This window comes from Chionomys nivalis, chromosome 16, assembly GCF_950005125.1.
Source record: "Chionomys nivalis chromosome 16, mChiNiv1.1, whole genome shotgun sequence".
Taxonomy (NCBI): Eukaryota; Metazoa; Chordata; class Mammalia; order Rodentia; family Cricetidae; genus Chionomys; species Chionomys nivalis.
In genome coordinates this window covers 59,253,819-59,268,658 of record NC_080101.1, presented here as the reverse complement: position 1 = coordinate 59,268,658, position 14,840 = coordinate 59,253,819, and the positions used below count along the sequence as shown (strand labels likewise).

At 41.0% G+C, this 14,840-nt stretch overlaps 1 protein-coding gene across 2 annotated transcripts in view; it reads left to right on the top strand.

The window, feature by feature from the left end:
* Window positions 1-14,840, top strand: part of Mrps28 (mitochondrial ribosomal protein S28) — a 138,552-nt gene that overhangs the window by 530 nt on the left and 123,182 nt on the right. The gene's annotated exons all lie outside the window — the stretch shown is intronic.

The window sequence follows — 14,840 nt, the reverse complement described above, 5'->3', positions numbered from 1 at the left end:
ATTCCCTTCCGAGTTCTTTGCCCTGGCATTTACTGCTGAGTGGGCTCGCTCCGCGCACCCTCGTGCGTCATCCTGTGCGAGCTAGCGGGTGGGGCCTGTGGGGTGGCCGCTGTGACCGCGGGAAAAGGGCTCCAGGGCTGTCATAAACATCTTAGGTGAATGGATAGGGGATTGACAGTGAATGACAGTTACTGCTGCTGTGAGTTGAGTGTGTGATTTGGTCCCTCAGTGTTTCGCTTTCACTTTCCAGAAATGCCCTCTTTAAAATTTTTTTTCCATTTTTATGAAATGGAAGTGTAAGATGGAAAGGTGAACCTTTGTAAAATAGAATATAACCTTTAGATACATGAAGTAGTGGAAATAAGCATAAGGGCAAGGCTGGGATTTTTAAAAAAAATAATTAGATTTGGTTATGGAACATTACACATGTGGACATTACACATGGATCAAGTGATCATTTCAGTATCAAAGCTTTTCTTTGATCCAACGATGGGAAGGACTCTAGGACATAGTTTTGTGATTTTTGTCAGATGTAGTGACTAAAACACAAATTTTTACTTATAGGACAGTAGTGGTTCTTTTTAAAAAAAATTGTAAGATAAAATAAAAGATAAAAAGATAAAACAAGAACTAAAAGCATTGGAATTGGACAGAGCAAACAAACAGAAAGAAAAGTCCAAGAAACAGACCCACTTGTTCCATCACCACCGAAAGAGTAAACGGAAGCCATAATATATATGTAGAGGGTCTGGTGCAGACACACGCAGGCGGTCCTGCTGCTTCCGGCTCTGAATTCCTAGGAGCTTCGCTCACGTCAGCTTAGAGGGCCTGTTTGCCTGGTGTCCTCCACTCCCTCTGGTTCTTACACTGTTTCTACCTCTTCCTCCCTGGGTTCACCCTGAAGGGAGGCATAGAGACTTCCTGTTTAAGGGTGGAGTGTTTCAAGGTCTCACTCTCTGTAGTTGTTTGCCAGTGGGTCTCTGTTTTCTCCTCTGCTGCAGGGGAAGGAAGATGACTGAGCTAGGTACTGATCCATGACTATAGAAGAACGTTATTAAGAATAATTTTATTGCCCCTTATGTTTTAGAACAGTAGTATTTATCCTAGGTCCCTGGGCTCTTAGTGTCAGTTTCTTGGTCACCCAAGCAGTGTTGGGCACGGGTTCCAGCTCATGGAGAGGGCCTTGGGTCAGATCAGAGATTGGCTGGTTACTCCCACAAGCTCTGTGCCACCGCTGCTCTAGCATATCCTGCAGGCAGGACACCATTTTAGATCAAGGGTTTGAGGCTGGGTGAGTGTTTATGTTTCTCTTTGATACCATGCAGAGGACTTTCCTGTACCAAATATGCTAAAATGGAGCTATATAAGCACCAGCTTGACTTCTCCATGGTCGATGAGTTGTGTCGTGTTGTCGTCAGCTATGGGGCTTTGCTGTCAGTTTGTGGGGAGCAACCTGTAGTCATAGCAACAGCCGGGGTAGTTTGGAGTCCCATGAGACTCCTTTAGCCGACTGTAACTCAGTCCTGGGACTGCAAGCTTCATTTGGTGACGAGAAATGGCCAGTTGGGGCTCTGTCTCCCCCATTATTTGTGATGTCTATTGGATTGCCTTCATCTATGTATATATTTTAGAAAACTTCTGCTATATTAGGTTCTCCTAGCACCTCCCAAATGGCCCTTAATTTTAGCTGTCCCTCCCCAAATCCCCTCCTCAGTTCCCTCTCTCTTCCCTCTCCCCACTAAATCCTCCTCTCCAGCCGTACCTCCCCCTGTCTGTTCCCTCTAGTTCCTTACTCTCTACCTTTTGTGGTTCTATGGATTGTAGTTTGGTTATCATTGACTTAAAGCTCATGTCCACATATAAGAGAAATACATAACCATATTTCTCTTTCTGGGTCGGGGATACCTCACCCAGGGTAATTTTTCTAGTTCCATCCATTTACCTGCAGGTTTCACTTTTTAACGGCTGAGTAATACTCCATTGTGTAAATGTACCACATTTTTCACTATTTATTCGTCCGTTGAGGGACATCTAGGTTGTTTCAGATTTCTGGCTATTATGGCTAGAGCACCAGTGACCATGGTTGAGCAAGTGTCCTTGTATGATGAAGTGTCCTTGGGTATGGCTGGATCTTGAGGTAGATTGATTCCCATCTTCATGAGGCACTGCCGCACTCATTTCCATATTGGCTGTGCAAGGTTGCACAGTAGGAGTTCTTGAGGAGTCTGCGTGTCTTAGTGTTGAGGAGATATTGAAAGTTTCAGTTCTTGATGTTTTGGGGAGTGACTTTCCTCGGTTTTCCTCCTGTGGGGACACAGCGCTCTGACTTAGGAGCTGCTGCTTCCGTCTTCAAAGCTGGCACTGATAGACTGCGTCCTCCTCATAGTCAACCTCCCTGTCCTAATCATATCTGTGGGTTTCATATAACCAATAGTCGTCAGTTTAATGGAGGAAAGATCTAGGATCTGACCATATTCCCTGTCCTGAATTTGGTTCTAATTTGGGTGATGTGTTTTTCCAGGAGGTAAGGTGTGTCCTGGCAGCCCCAGGACATTTTACATTTACATTAGCCCAGCTTACATTTGCTCTGGCCAGGTCTGCCCAGCTCATACTGCATGGAGTCTCCAAGGACAGTTTTTCTTCATCTAACATAGCTTAGATAACATTTTGCTACGCAGCGAGTAAATGCATTTGATTGAGACGTGTAGTTCACCAATCTCTTATTTATAGTTCTTGGAAGTCTTGGTTTAGTGGGAAGGAAATGCCTAGGGGAGGAGGGTGTAAGGAGGCTGAGTAGCCTCCATTTTAGTGTCTTGGCTTTGTAGCATCTAGACTGGGACACTGCAATTGAGTTCTCATTCTAAACCTGGGCTCTGTGTGTAACTAGTGAGCTGGCTTTTCAGCGATGCCTTCAAAATCAAGTTGTTCTTTACATGAAATCTCATTGCTCCATTAGTGAGATGCTGTTGTAACCATGGGGTTTCACCATGCATCAAATACACACCCCGGTTGAGGTTGTGGGGAATAGAGGCTATGAGGTTGGGGAGGAGTTACGTGGGATATCACCGTCTCAGTTCTACTGTAAGTGCCCTAAACGTGTACTAAAGCACTTCCCTGGGGTATCTTGCAGTGCTGTTGGCTAAAACCCACAGGTTAAGCTGTGTACTGTAGGGCTTAAGCTCTAACACAGTTCCAGGAATAGGCATTTTGTTTTGTTGTTTTGTTTGAGACGGGGTCCCTAATACCACCTGCGGCTGGTCTCAAATTTGTGAATCTCCTACCTCCTATATGTCATCATGACTGGTCTGGGTTTATGTTATAATGAAATCATGAAAATGTTATTTTAAAATGTCACTTGGGGGTGGGAGGGCTTTTGTTGCCAAGCCTGCTGACCTGGAGAGAATTGATTCCTGCTAACTGTTCTCTGACCTCCACATGTGCCCTGTGGCATTCCCCTTCCCCCGAAAAAATGTTGTAAAAAAAGTTATTAGGTCTCTGTTATAACTGCTGGTTGTAATTCAGCAAGACAGTAAACTAATTTTTTTCACTGGAGAAATAGAAAACTCAAAACAACAAAGACGCCATGCCATGTCTAATTCTGACTTCAAGGCATTGGTAATTTCTAATATGACAATATTAATTTAGTACACGTCAAGGTAAAGTTTTCTTTGGCTCTCTCCTCTAACCAAATGAGCTTTTCTCTCTTGTTCTGGTTTGTTCCGATTATTGAGCACAGTGTGGGTGCTTCCTATGGTGGGTGTCAGTGAATATCTGCAGCCTCAGTGCCTTTCCTCCTGGCTGTGGGCAAGCGCCTCACAAGAGGCAGCCTGAGGAGGAAAGGCTTGCTTTTGACCCAGCTTGAGGGCATAGCCCAGGGATAGCCAAGACCTGGCATCAGGTGCAGAAAATAGCTGGTTACATGTGCCTGGAGCTGGGGGTGGGGGGAAGAGAAAGAGAGAGGTAGGGAGGGAGAGAGAGAGAGACAGAGATGAGTGACGGTGCTCAGCTCTCTTTCTCATTCTCCTTTCTTTCTGAATGGAACCCCAGCCTGTGGGATCATCTCTGGAAACACTCACGTCCATGTGCGGAGGTGTGTTTTACCTGATTCCATTGTCTTGTCAAGCTGCCAGTGAAGGTTGAACATCAGGGTTACCGAATGGATGCGTGGATAGGCAGTGTGCACAGTGCACACTGCAGCTTCAGCTGCCTCTCACTGCTGCCTAGGCTGGCATCCGCTGTGACTGCTCACAAACTGCTCGAGCAGGAGAGTTGAGCTCTTCCTTCCTGTGCTGTTCCTAAGGATAATTGACCAGGAGTGGTTTAGAGTAGTAAGAAAGCTGAAATTACCCTGCTAGTTTTAATTCTAGGGTTTACTGGAAGGTTTTAGTACATTTCTGTTTTAGAGACATATAAAATGCCATGAAGAGAAATGCAAGCAGTTATTAGGAATTGAGAGGGATTTAGTTTTTGAGAAAAGTCTCACATCTTTTAGAGTTTCTGGGTTTAATTAATTGAAGAGTACTCTGAAATTAGAAGATGAATAAATACTTAACTGTGTGATCATGACTTTTGAAAGAATTTATTTACAAATTATAAAAGTAACATTTATTTAAAAAGAATTTAAATAGCAAGGAAAATGTTATGTGAAATGTGAATCATTACTAAGAATGGAGAGGAAATTTTAAATGTTCGCCCTTGAATTTTATGTATGTACATTTGTACACACATACATGAACTAAGAATATGTCATAGATAGTAAAAGCACAATTGGCTCATGTTGTAGATAGTCTTCAACTACATTGCCGTAAGAGTATACTCTTTTCAGTTCACAAAGTCTTCCTTTAAATTTTTTGTTTACTAGCTATATTTTTTAAAAAATTAAATTCTTTTCAGGTGTATGCATGTTTGACTCTGTGTGTGCGTGTGTGTGTGTGTGTGTGTGTGTATGTGTGTTTTAGTGCACTATGCACTATGTAATCCCTAAGGATTCCAGAAGATGGCATTGGCTCCCTCAGGACTGGAATGTAGACAGCTGTGAGCTGCCATGTTTGTGCTGGAATTGAACCTCGTCCATTGGAAGAATAGCCAGTGTTCGTAACCGCTGAGTCCTCTCTCCAGCCTCTTCTAACAGTATTGTTTTGAAACCTACTGTTAAGGGATTATTGCAAGGTTAAATAATTTGTTGTTTAAAGCACTAGAAACTAGTCCCTGCTAATCTAGGAACCCCAGGCAAGGAACTGCCCACTGCCTACTAAACCCCTTTTAAAGCCTGCCAGATCAGATCTGGGGACCCCAGTCTGCACTCCCTCCCCTGGGTTCCATACATATCTTGGTTTATAACTTTGGAAGAAGACTTTGGCTTTACCAGAGGCCAGGCTAGACCTAGGTACTCCTAGCTCCCAAAACCCCAGAGGGAATATCCTACTGGACCTAAAGACATGCTAGTCACCAGAACCGCAGGCCATTTAGGTCATAAAACCAGAGAGGAAAGAGAAACCAGGAACAAAACACCCATCCAACAAAGACAAATGCAGAAATCAACACCTAGACCTGTGATTGCCCCAAATCCAGATGCCTAAACTCCAGTGGAAGAGCACAATAACAGAAAAGGCAATGGCACCATCAGAGCCCAGGTATCCTACAACAGCAAGATCTGAAAACTCCAACAGCTGAAGCACAAGAAAATGACCTTAAAAATGATTTTATGAAGATGATAGTGGATATGAAAAAATCTCCTAAAGAAATTGAAAAAGACAAAGAATTGGAAGAAGTCAGTAAATCCCTAAAAGAAAGCCAAGAAAAAAAAACAGATAAAGCAAACCAAGACCTGAAAATGGAAATGGAAGCAATAAAGAAAACACAAAGAGAGGGAATCCTGGAAATGGAAAATCCAGGTAAGTGAACAGGAACTACAGATGGAAGCATCACCAACAGAATACAAGAGATGAAAGAGGGAATCTCAGGTGTTCAAGACACAAAAGAAGAAATAGATTCATCAGCCAAAGAAAATGTTAAATCTATAAAATTCTTAACACAAATAATCCAGGAAATCTGGACACTATGAAAAGACCAAACCTAGGAATAATAGGAATAGAAGAAGGAGAAAAAACCCAGCTTAGAAACCCAGACAATATATTTAACAAAATCATAAAAGAAAATTTTAACCTAAATAAAGACATGCCTATAAGGTACAAGAAGCTTACAGAATACCAAATAGATTGTATCAGAAAAGAAAATCTCCTCACCACATAATAATCAAAACATATAGAACAAAGAGGCCAAGCAACACATATAAGGCAGATATATTAGAACCACACCCAATTTCTCAACGGGGACCCAGAAATCCAGAAGGGGCTGGACTGATTGATGTCTTGTAGACTCTAAAACCATGGATACCAGCCCAGACTACTATACTCAGCGGACAAGATATTTCATGACAATGTCAAATTTAAATAATATCTATACATAAACCCAATTCTCTAGAAGGTCCTAGAAGGAAAAGTCTAAATCCAGGATGTTAGCTATACCCACAATAATACAGGCAATAAATAATCTCACACCAGCCAAACCCAAAGTAGGGAAACACACAGACAACACAGACAGACAGACACACACACACACACAACCACTACCACCACCACAACAAAAAATTAACAATCATTCATCATTACTACCTGTCATTATCAGTTGACCCTCTATGCCAATAAAAAGACACAGGCTCAAATGGAATGGATACAAAAACAGGATCTATCATTCTGCTACATACAAGAGACACACCACAACATCAAAAATAGACATTACCTCTGAGTAAAGGATTGGAAAAAGGTTTTCCAACCAAATGGACCTAAGAAGCAAGCTGGTATAGTTATCATAATATCTAACAAAATAAACTTCCATTCAAAATTAATCAAAAGAGATAGATGGAGAAGGATATTTTATACTCATCAAGGGAAAAAATCTACCAAGATGGCATCTTAATCCTGAACATCTATGCCCCAAATGTATGGGCACCCACACTTGTAAAAGAAACATTACTAAAGCATAAATCACACATAAAATCCCACACAATAATATTAGGAGCCTTTAACACCCCACTGTCTCGAATGGACAAGTCATCCAGACAGAATCTAAATAGAGAAATAATGGATGTTATGACTCAAGTGGACCTAACATATCTGTAGAACATTTCATCCTAATATAAAAGAATATGTGCTCTTCCTAGCACCTCATGGAACCTTCTCCAAAACTGACCACATTCTTGTCACAAAGAAAGTCTCAACAGATTTTTTTTAAAAAAATGAAAAAGCCTCCGTATCTTATCAAAATACCATATATTAAAACGATGTCAACATGTAGAAGAATGCAAATTGATTCATATCTATCACCCTGCACAAAACTCAAGTTTAAGTTAATTAAAGACCTCAGCATAAATCCAGATACACTGAACCTGATAGAAGAGAAAGTTGGAAATAATCTCAGATGCATGGGCACAGAAGACAACTGCCTGTACAGAACACCAATGGCGCAGGCACTAAGACTGATGATTAATAAATGGGACCTTATGTACTTGGATTTTTCTTTGGGCTACCAGTTCAGTTATGAAAGTTTGGCCCTTAGCTTAGGCTTATCCCCAGCTAGCTCTTATAACTCAAATGAACATGTTTCTTTTAATCTGCTTTCTGCCATGTGGCTCAGTTACCTCTGCCCTGTGGTGTATGTCTCATTTCTTCAGGGTCTCACTGGCCTGTCTTCCTCCCTTGTTTCCAGAGTTCTCTCTTTCTGCAGAAATCTTGCCTATTGTCTCCTGCCTCCTCATCGGCCATTCAGTTCTTTATTAAACCAACCACAGTGACACATCCTCACACAGTATAAACAAATATTCTGAAACAATTTCATGAAATTGGAAAGTTTCTGTAAGGCAAAGGACATCATCAATAGGACAAAATGGCAGCCTACAAAATGGGAAAAGGTCTTCACTAACCCCACATCCAATAGAGGGCTGATTTAAAAATGTATAAAGAATTCAAGAAACTAGGTTTCAAAAAACCAAATAATGTAATTATATAATGCGGTTTTGTAGAATATTATTTTAAGATGTTACATTTATTTATGCTGTGGTACATTTGTTTAATGATACAAAACTGTGTTGTGTTCTTCTATGTTGTGTTTCTTTAACTCAGTGAAGCTGTGGTACTGCGCCTGTCCAAAACACCTGATGGTCTAATAAAGACCTGAATGGCCAACAGTGAGGCAGGAGAAGAGAGAGGCAGGGCTGGCAGGCAGAGAAAATAAATAGAAGAGGAAATCTGGGAGAAGGGATGAAAGAACAAGGAGAGGAGGACGCTAAGGGCCAGCCACACAGCCAGCCACACAGATACACAGACACACAGCCAGCCAGCCAGCCACACAGCCACACAGATACACAGACACACAGACACCCACACAGCCACCCACACAGCCACACAGATACACAGCCACACAGCCACATAGCCACACAGACATCCACATGGCCACACAGCCAGCCATGGAGTAAGAATGAAAGGAAGATGTACACAGGTAAGGAAAAAGCCCAGAGGCAAAATGTAAATGGGATTCTTTAAAGAAAGCTGACTAGAAACAAGCCAGGCATATATAATTAAGAATAAGACAGATTCAACGCAATGCCCATCAAAATCCCAGCAAAATTCTTCAAAGACCTCGAAAGAATGGTATTTAATTTCATATGGAAAAGCAAAAAAACCCAGGATAGCCAAAACATTCCTGAACAATAAAAGAACTTCTGGAGGCACCACAATCCCTAACTTCAAACTCTACTACAGAGCTACAGTACTGATAAGAGCCTGGTATTGGCATAAGAACAGACAGGAGGACCAATGGAACGGAATCAAAGACCTGGATATCAATCCATACATCTTTGAACACCTGATTTTTGATAAAGAAGCAAAAAATATCAAATGGAAAAAAGAAAGCATATTTAACAAGTGGTGCTAGCATAACTGGATATCAACATGTAGAAAAATAAAAATAGACCCATATCTGTCACTGTGCACAAAACTCAAGTCCAAATGGATCAAAGACCTCAACATAAAGCCAGCCACACTGAATCTTAAAGAAGAGAAAGTGGGAAGTACACTTGAACACATTGGCACAGGGACCCACTTCCTAAATATAACCCCAGCAGCACAGACACTGAGAGAAACAATTAATAAATGGGACCTCCTGAAACTGAAAAGCTTCTGTAAAGCAAAGGACATGGTCAACAAGACAAAACAAAAGCCCACAGAATGGAAAAGATCTTCACTAACCCTACATCAGACAGAGGTCTGATCTCCAAAATATACAAAGAACTCAAGAAATTGGACACCAAAAGATCACATAATCCATTAAAAAAAAATGGAGCACAGACCTAAACAGAGAACTCTCAACAGAGAAATCTAAAATGACTGAAAAACACTTAAGGAAATGTTCAACATCCTTAGTCATCAGAGAAATGCAAATCAAAACAACTCTGAGATTCCATCTTACATCTGTAAGAATGGCCAAGATCAAAACACTGATGACAACTTATGCTGGAGAGGTTGTGGGGAAAAGGGAACACTTCCGCATTCCTGGTGGGAATGCAAGCTGGTACAGCCCCTTTGGATGTCAGTGTGGCGATTTCTCAGAAAATTAGGAAACAACCTTCCTCAGGACCCAGTAATAGCACTTTTGGGTATATATCCAAAGGATGCTCAATCATGCCACAAGGACACGTGCTCAACTATGTTCATAGCAGCTTTGTTTGCAGTAGCCAGAACCTGGAAACAACCTAGATGTCCCTCAAGTGAGGAATGGATAAGGAAAATGTGGTACATTTGTACAATGGAGTATTGCTCAGCTGTTAAAAAAAAATAAGGACGCTAGGAAATTTGAAGGCAAATGGATGGAAATAGTAAAAAAAAAAATCTTCCTTATTGAGGTAACTCAGATTGAGAAAGACAAACGTGGTATGTACTCACTCAAAAGTCGATATTAGGTATAAAATAAAGGATAGCTATGCTATAATCCATGGACCCAGAGAGACTAGGTAGCAAGGAGGGTTACTGGGGGCACTCTTGGATCTCCCTGGGAAGGGAAAACAGAAGAGATTTCCTGAGTGGGCTGATAGGAATGTGGGTGATCAGGTTACGGGGGACATTGCGGGAGAGTACTGGAAGAAATTACTGGAAAGGGGAGCCATTTTGGGGTCAGGTAAAAACCTGGCACAAGGGAATCTACAAGGAAAACCCTAGCTAAGATTCCCAACAACAGCCGATATTGAACTGGCCATCTGTGACCAGATTGGTGCCTAGCCCAGCTGTCATCAGAGAGACATCCAGCAACTGATGGAAACAGATGCAGATCCACCCCCAAACACTAGGCAGAGCTCAGGGGAGAAAGGACTGTGGGGGCCAGAGGGGACAAGGACACCACAAGAGAACCCACAGAATCAGCTGACCTGGGTTCATCGGGCCTCACAGAGCCTGAACCAACAACCAGGGGGCCTGCATGGGACTGACCTGCTTGGTCCTCTTGTGGGACTCTAACAGTGGGAACAGGGGCTGTCTCTGACTCGAGGCTTTTGGGACCCCACTCTCGATACTGGGTTGTCTTACCCAGGCTTAATACATGGGGAGGTGCTTAGTCTTACTGCAAGTTGATATGCCATGTTTTGTTGATGTTCATGGGAGACCTGCGCTTTCCTAAACAGAAACAGAGGAGGATGGATTGGTTGGAGCAGGGGAGGACATGGAGGAGTAGGGGGGAGACTGGAGGAAAGGAGGGAGGTATAACTGTGGCAGGGATGTAAAATAAATAAATAAATTTATTAAAAACAAACTAGTCCCTACCAATAAGCATAGTATAGTTTATTTGCTAGTACTGAAAATTGGTATTTTCACCTAAGTATAATTTTGAGTATTTTCCAAATTGCTTCAAATGATCAGTATATACACAGTATTAACAGTTCTGCTGGTGTTTTATATTATGGCCAGAATGTAATTTATTCAGGTTGTTGCTGTTTTGTTCCCCCTAATAAAGATATGACGCAGTGTGCATTGGTGCATAGGAAAGCAAACCTGGAAGATGCCCTTGGGAGAAAGCTTACCCCCAACTCCTACGCACAGTGTTGGGACACTTGTTTCCCTACCACCTCATCACCGTGAGGTTTTTTATTATGTGTGCATTTGCTTTTATTGCTTTGCATTTCTTGAAATAAACTAAGGGCCTCATATGTGCCTGTGCAAGTAACCTGTAGCTAACTCTGTCCCCAGCCCACCAGCGAATGTTCTTCATGTTGGGTGACCGAACCAAACTTCAGAATTTGGGAGCTGGGATTGCCCCTCATCCCCAATTTTAAGTTAGAATTGCTAATGTTTGTATTTTTTATTTGATAAATCAGCTTATAAGATATACTTGTAGTCACAAAAATTGCATTTACAGCACATATATTGGGGTTTTATGTAAGATTTCATTGGTTAGATGGTTTATGCGTGATTTTGTTTAAAGATAAACATTGTTTCCTAAACAAGTTGCTCTCCCTGCTGAGATGCCTATCCATGTGCAGATTCATTGTGAACCTCATTCTTTGTCTAGCCTTGGTGTGTAGTAGGAGCTGCGAGGCTGCGTTCCTGCCACCCAGCTCCCGGCCGCCTGGCTAGCTTATGCCCCAAAATAACAACACACAAACTGTATTCATATAAACACTGCTTGGCCCATTTCTATTAATGTGTGTAGCACCACGAGGTGCACTTACCAGGAAGATTCTAGCCTACGTCCATCCTGGGTCGGAGCTTCATCACCTCTGCCCCAGAGAGGAGAGGAAATGGTGTCTGTCTGAGGCGTCTTACCTCACTTCCTCTTCCTCCCAGCATTCTGTTCTGTTTACTCCATTCACCTAAGTGCTGGCCTATCAAATGGGTCAAGGCAGTTTCTTTATTAACCAATGACCTTCCTCCATCATTGGTGATCCTACCATTCCTATGAAACACCTTCCAGTGTCCCGTGCTTGGCTTCACATTGTCTTTATAGAATGCTGGCAGTTTTGGAGCTTCACTGAAGTGTTGGTGACCGTGCGGGTCCAACATAGATTTCCTAACTGGACTGGAACGGAGTCACGAGGAATAAACCGATGCAGCTTACACAGTCATCATGGAAGGGCAAGATCTCGCGAAGATCTCCTTGTTTATTCTCCAAACATCTTATATATCATCACATCAATTGAGCGGGAAAACACATTAGGCTGTCTAGGTAACCAGGTGCCTTGGCTCAAGTCACATCCGCATCTACCTGTATGCTAGCAGTCAGGTAGACCATGAATTAGCATCTCTATAAGACATCCTCCAAATTACAAAGGGAGGAAGCACCAAACCTCTTAACTCTTAAGTCATCAGCTTCAGCCAACATCTCTCCTCAGGTAATCTACATTTATAACAAAAGAAACTAGGAGCAGTACATCCTGGCTATTGTTAGACAGAGACAGCTTGTCTGCAGAGTTACGTGATCAGCTCAGACTGGGCTAATGGCTCTTGTGCCATACAGAAATATGAGCCTACACTGAAGTCATTTCTGAGCCTGTTGTCTTCCACTGTAATTGTAACTTTTGGAGAGCAGGGTTCGGTCTCGTATAGTCTTTATTTACATCCACTGCATAATGCCTTACATGTTAAGCAGGAATATATGTTGATTTAAATTATAAAACTTAGTTTGATGGTTGAGTAGTTATAAATGCAAAAGTACAGCTCAGAAGCCTGCTTATGGATTTTAAACTATGTATATATAGTGATGAAATTTCAGGTGGTGCCCACCGACTTTCTTTGTAGCATATATTAATCTTTTAAAATAATGGGTTTCATTTTGGCATTTTCAAGTATGTCAGAAATTGATCCACATAATTCTTTGTCCTAATTTCTCATGGAAGTTACTAAATAAAGGGCATTTGGATTTAAAGGTCCTGTGTGTTCTATGGCTACTTGTGAGCTCGTGTGGCCACATCTCCTTTCCTTTGGTAAAAATACCAGCTTTGATGCTGGCATTATTTTTCAATTTGTTAGTTGTTTTGCTTATTTTGAGTATAAGGACCAAATATTTTTTATTATTGTGATCAACACAGCTTATTCTGGTACATAAAAGGACTACTGGCTAATGTTTGATAAAGATTATTATAAATATATTTTTCTATTTCTTTTTTTCCTTTATGGGGTAGAGCATCAAAGCTAGAGCCTGGCACATGATAGACCATTGCTGTATCTTTGAGTGACATCCCAGCCTTTCCACTCCTAAATCTTAAATCCTTAATCACTCTTATTTCATTTAGACGGTGTGAATCTGAACACTATCACAATATGAACTGTTGTAGTTTATAATGCATGCTAGCTGCCCACAGGTGGCAGTATTGAGCAAAGAATGGTTTTCTGTGTTCACGCTATTACTACTGCTTCCTTACAGTAGAGGGTGTCCTGTCCCTTCAGTACATCGAAAAAGTGGTTTTCAGGGAGTTTAGGGCCTGCACAGTTGAACATCCTTGTGCTTTAGATTACGGAGAATACTGACTTTATAGAACACTTTGTAGTTTTATTTATTTTCACATTATTTTAGATGGATTTCATGTAAATAGTTTTAAAATGTTTCAATTTTTTGTTAAAATCTCATTCTTTCTTTTCTTTTTTAATTTAAAAATCTTAGCCAGACATGGTAGTCCATGCCTTTAATCTTGGCACTTGGAAGGCAGAGACAGGTGGATCTCTGTGAGTTCAAGGCCAGTCTACATAGTGAGTTCCAGGATATTCAGGGCTCTGTAGAGAGATTTAGTCTCCAAAAAAACCAAACCAAATAAACAAAACAAAACAAAGTAAAAAAAAAAAAAAACCCTTGAATTTTCCAGAACACTGTTTGTTTGTTTATTAAATGTACACAAGTATTTTGCCTGCACATTTCTATGTGTACTGTGTGGATGCTGGGAATGGAACCTGGGTCTACCACGAGAGCAACAAGTGCTCTTAACCACTAAGCAGTCTCTGCAGTCCATGATGGAACACTCACACTGTCATTGAGCTCTTTTTGGAATACCAGAGATTTATTTCACTATAAAGGTGGGTGCCTCAGCAAAGAACGTATTGTGTCAGCTTCATTAGAAAGGGGAAAATGATCTCCACTATATAAATATAATAACAAAATTATGTGCTTTTATTTAACCCTTCATTCTTACCCTCCCAGGTTTCTTTTTTAAATCTTCCCAGTTTTATATTGACAAAAAGTCATTCCACTTTAAAAATTATTAACGTTGTAAAGGAATGTTGAAAAATGTTTCTTATTTTAGCCATAATGCCAGCCCTTTTCCTTTACATTGTAGAGTTCTGGAAGAGTTACTAAGATTTAGTAATAAACCTTCTGAAACATTCACTTCCATCTTAGAGAAAATTGTCAGTTAATAAAGACAATGAGATGGTAAACTGAAGTAGATAGACTTCTCAAGAGACTGGCCATTATTAACACTTAAAATATGCTTGAAAGCAGTAGTCACATCATTCCAGAAAGGAAAGAAGATTTATAGTTAACACGTGCTGTACGTGAAGGGTGATCATATAACCTGGCCCATTTGGACCCTTTTCTTACTTTCATGCTCAGTCTTCGTTTCTCTACGTGTGGATCTTTGCTGACGCCCATATTTAAATGTCTTTTGACCATTTGAGATTCTTCTGTTGTGAATTCTCTCTTTAGATCTACACCCCATTTTTTAAATCGAATTATTTGGTATTTTGATATCTAATTTCTTGAGTTCTTTATATATTTTGGAGATCAGTCCTCTGTCAGATGTGGGATTG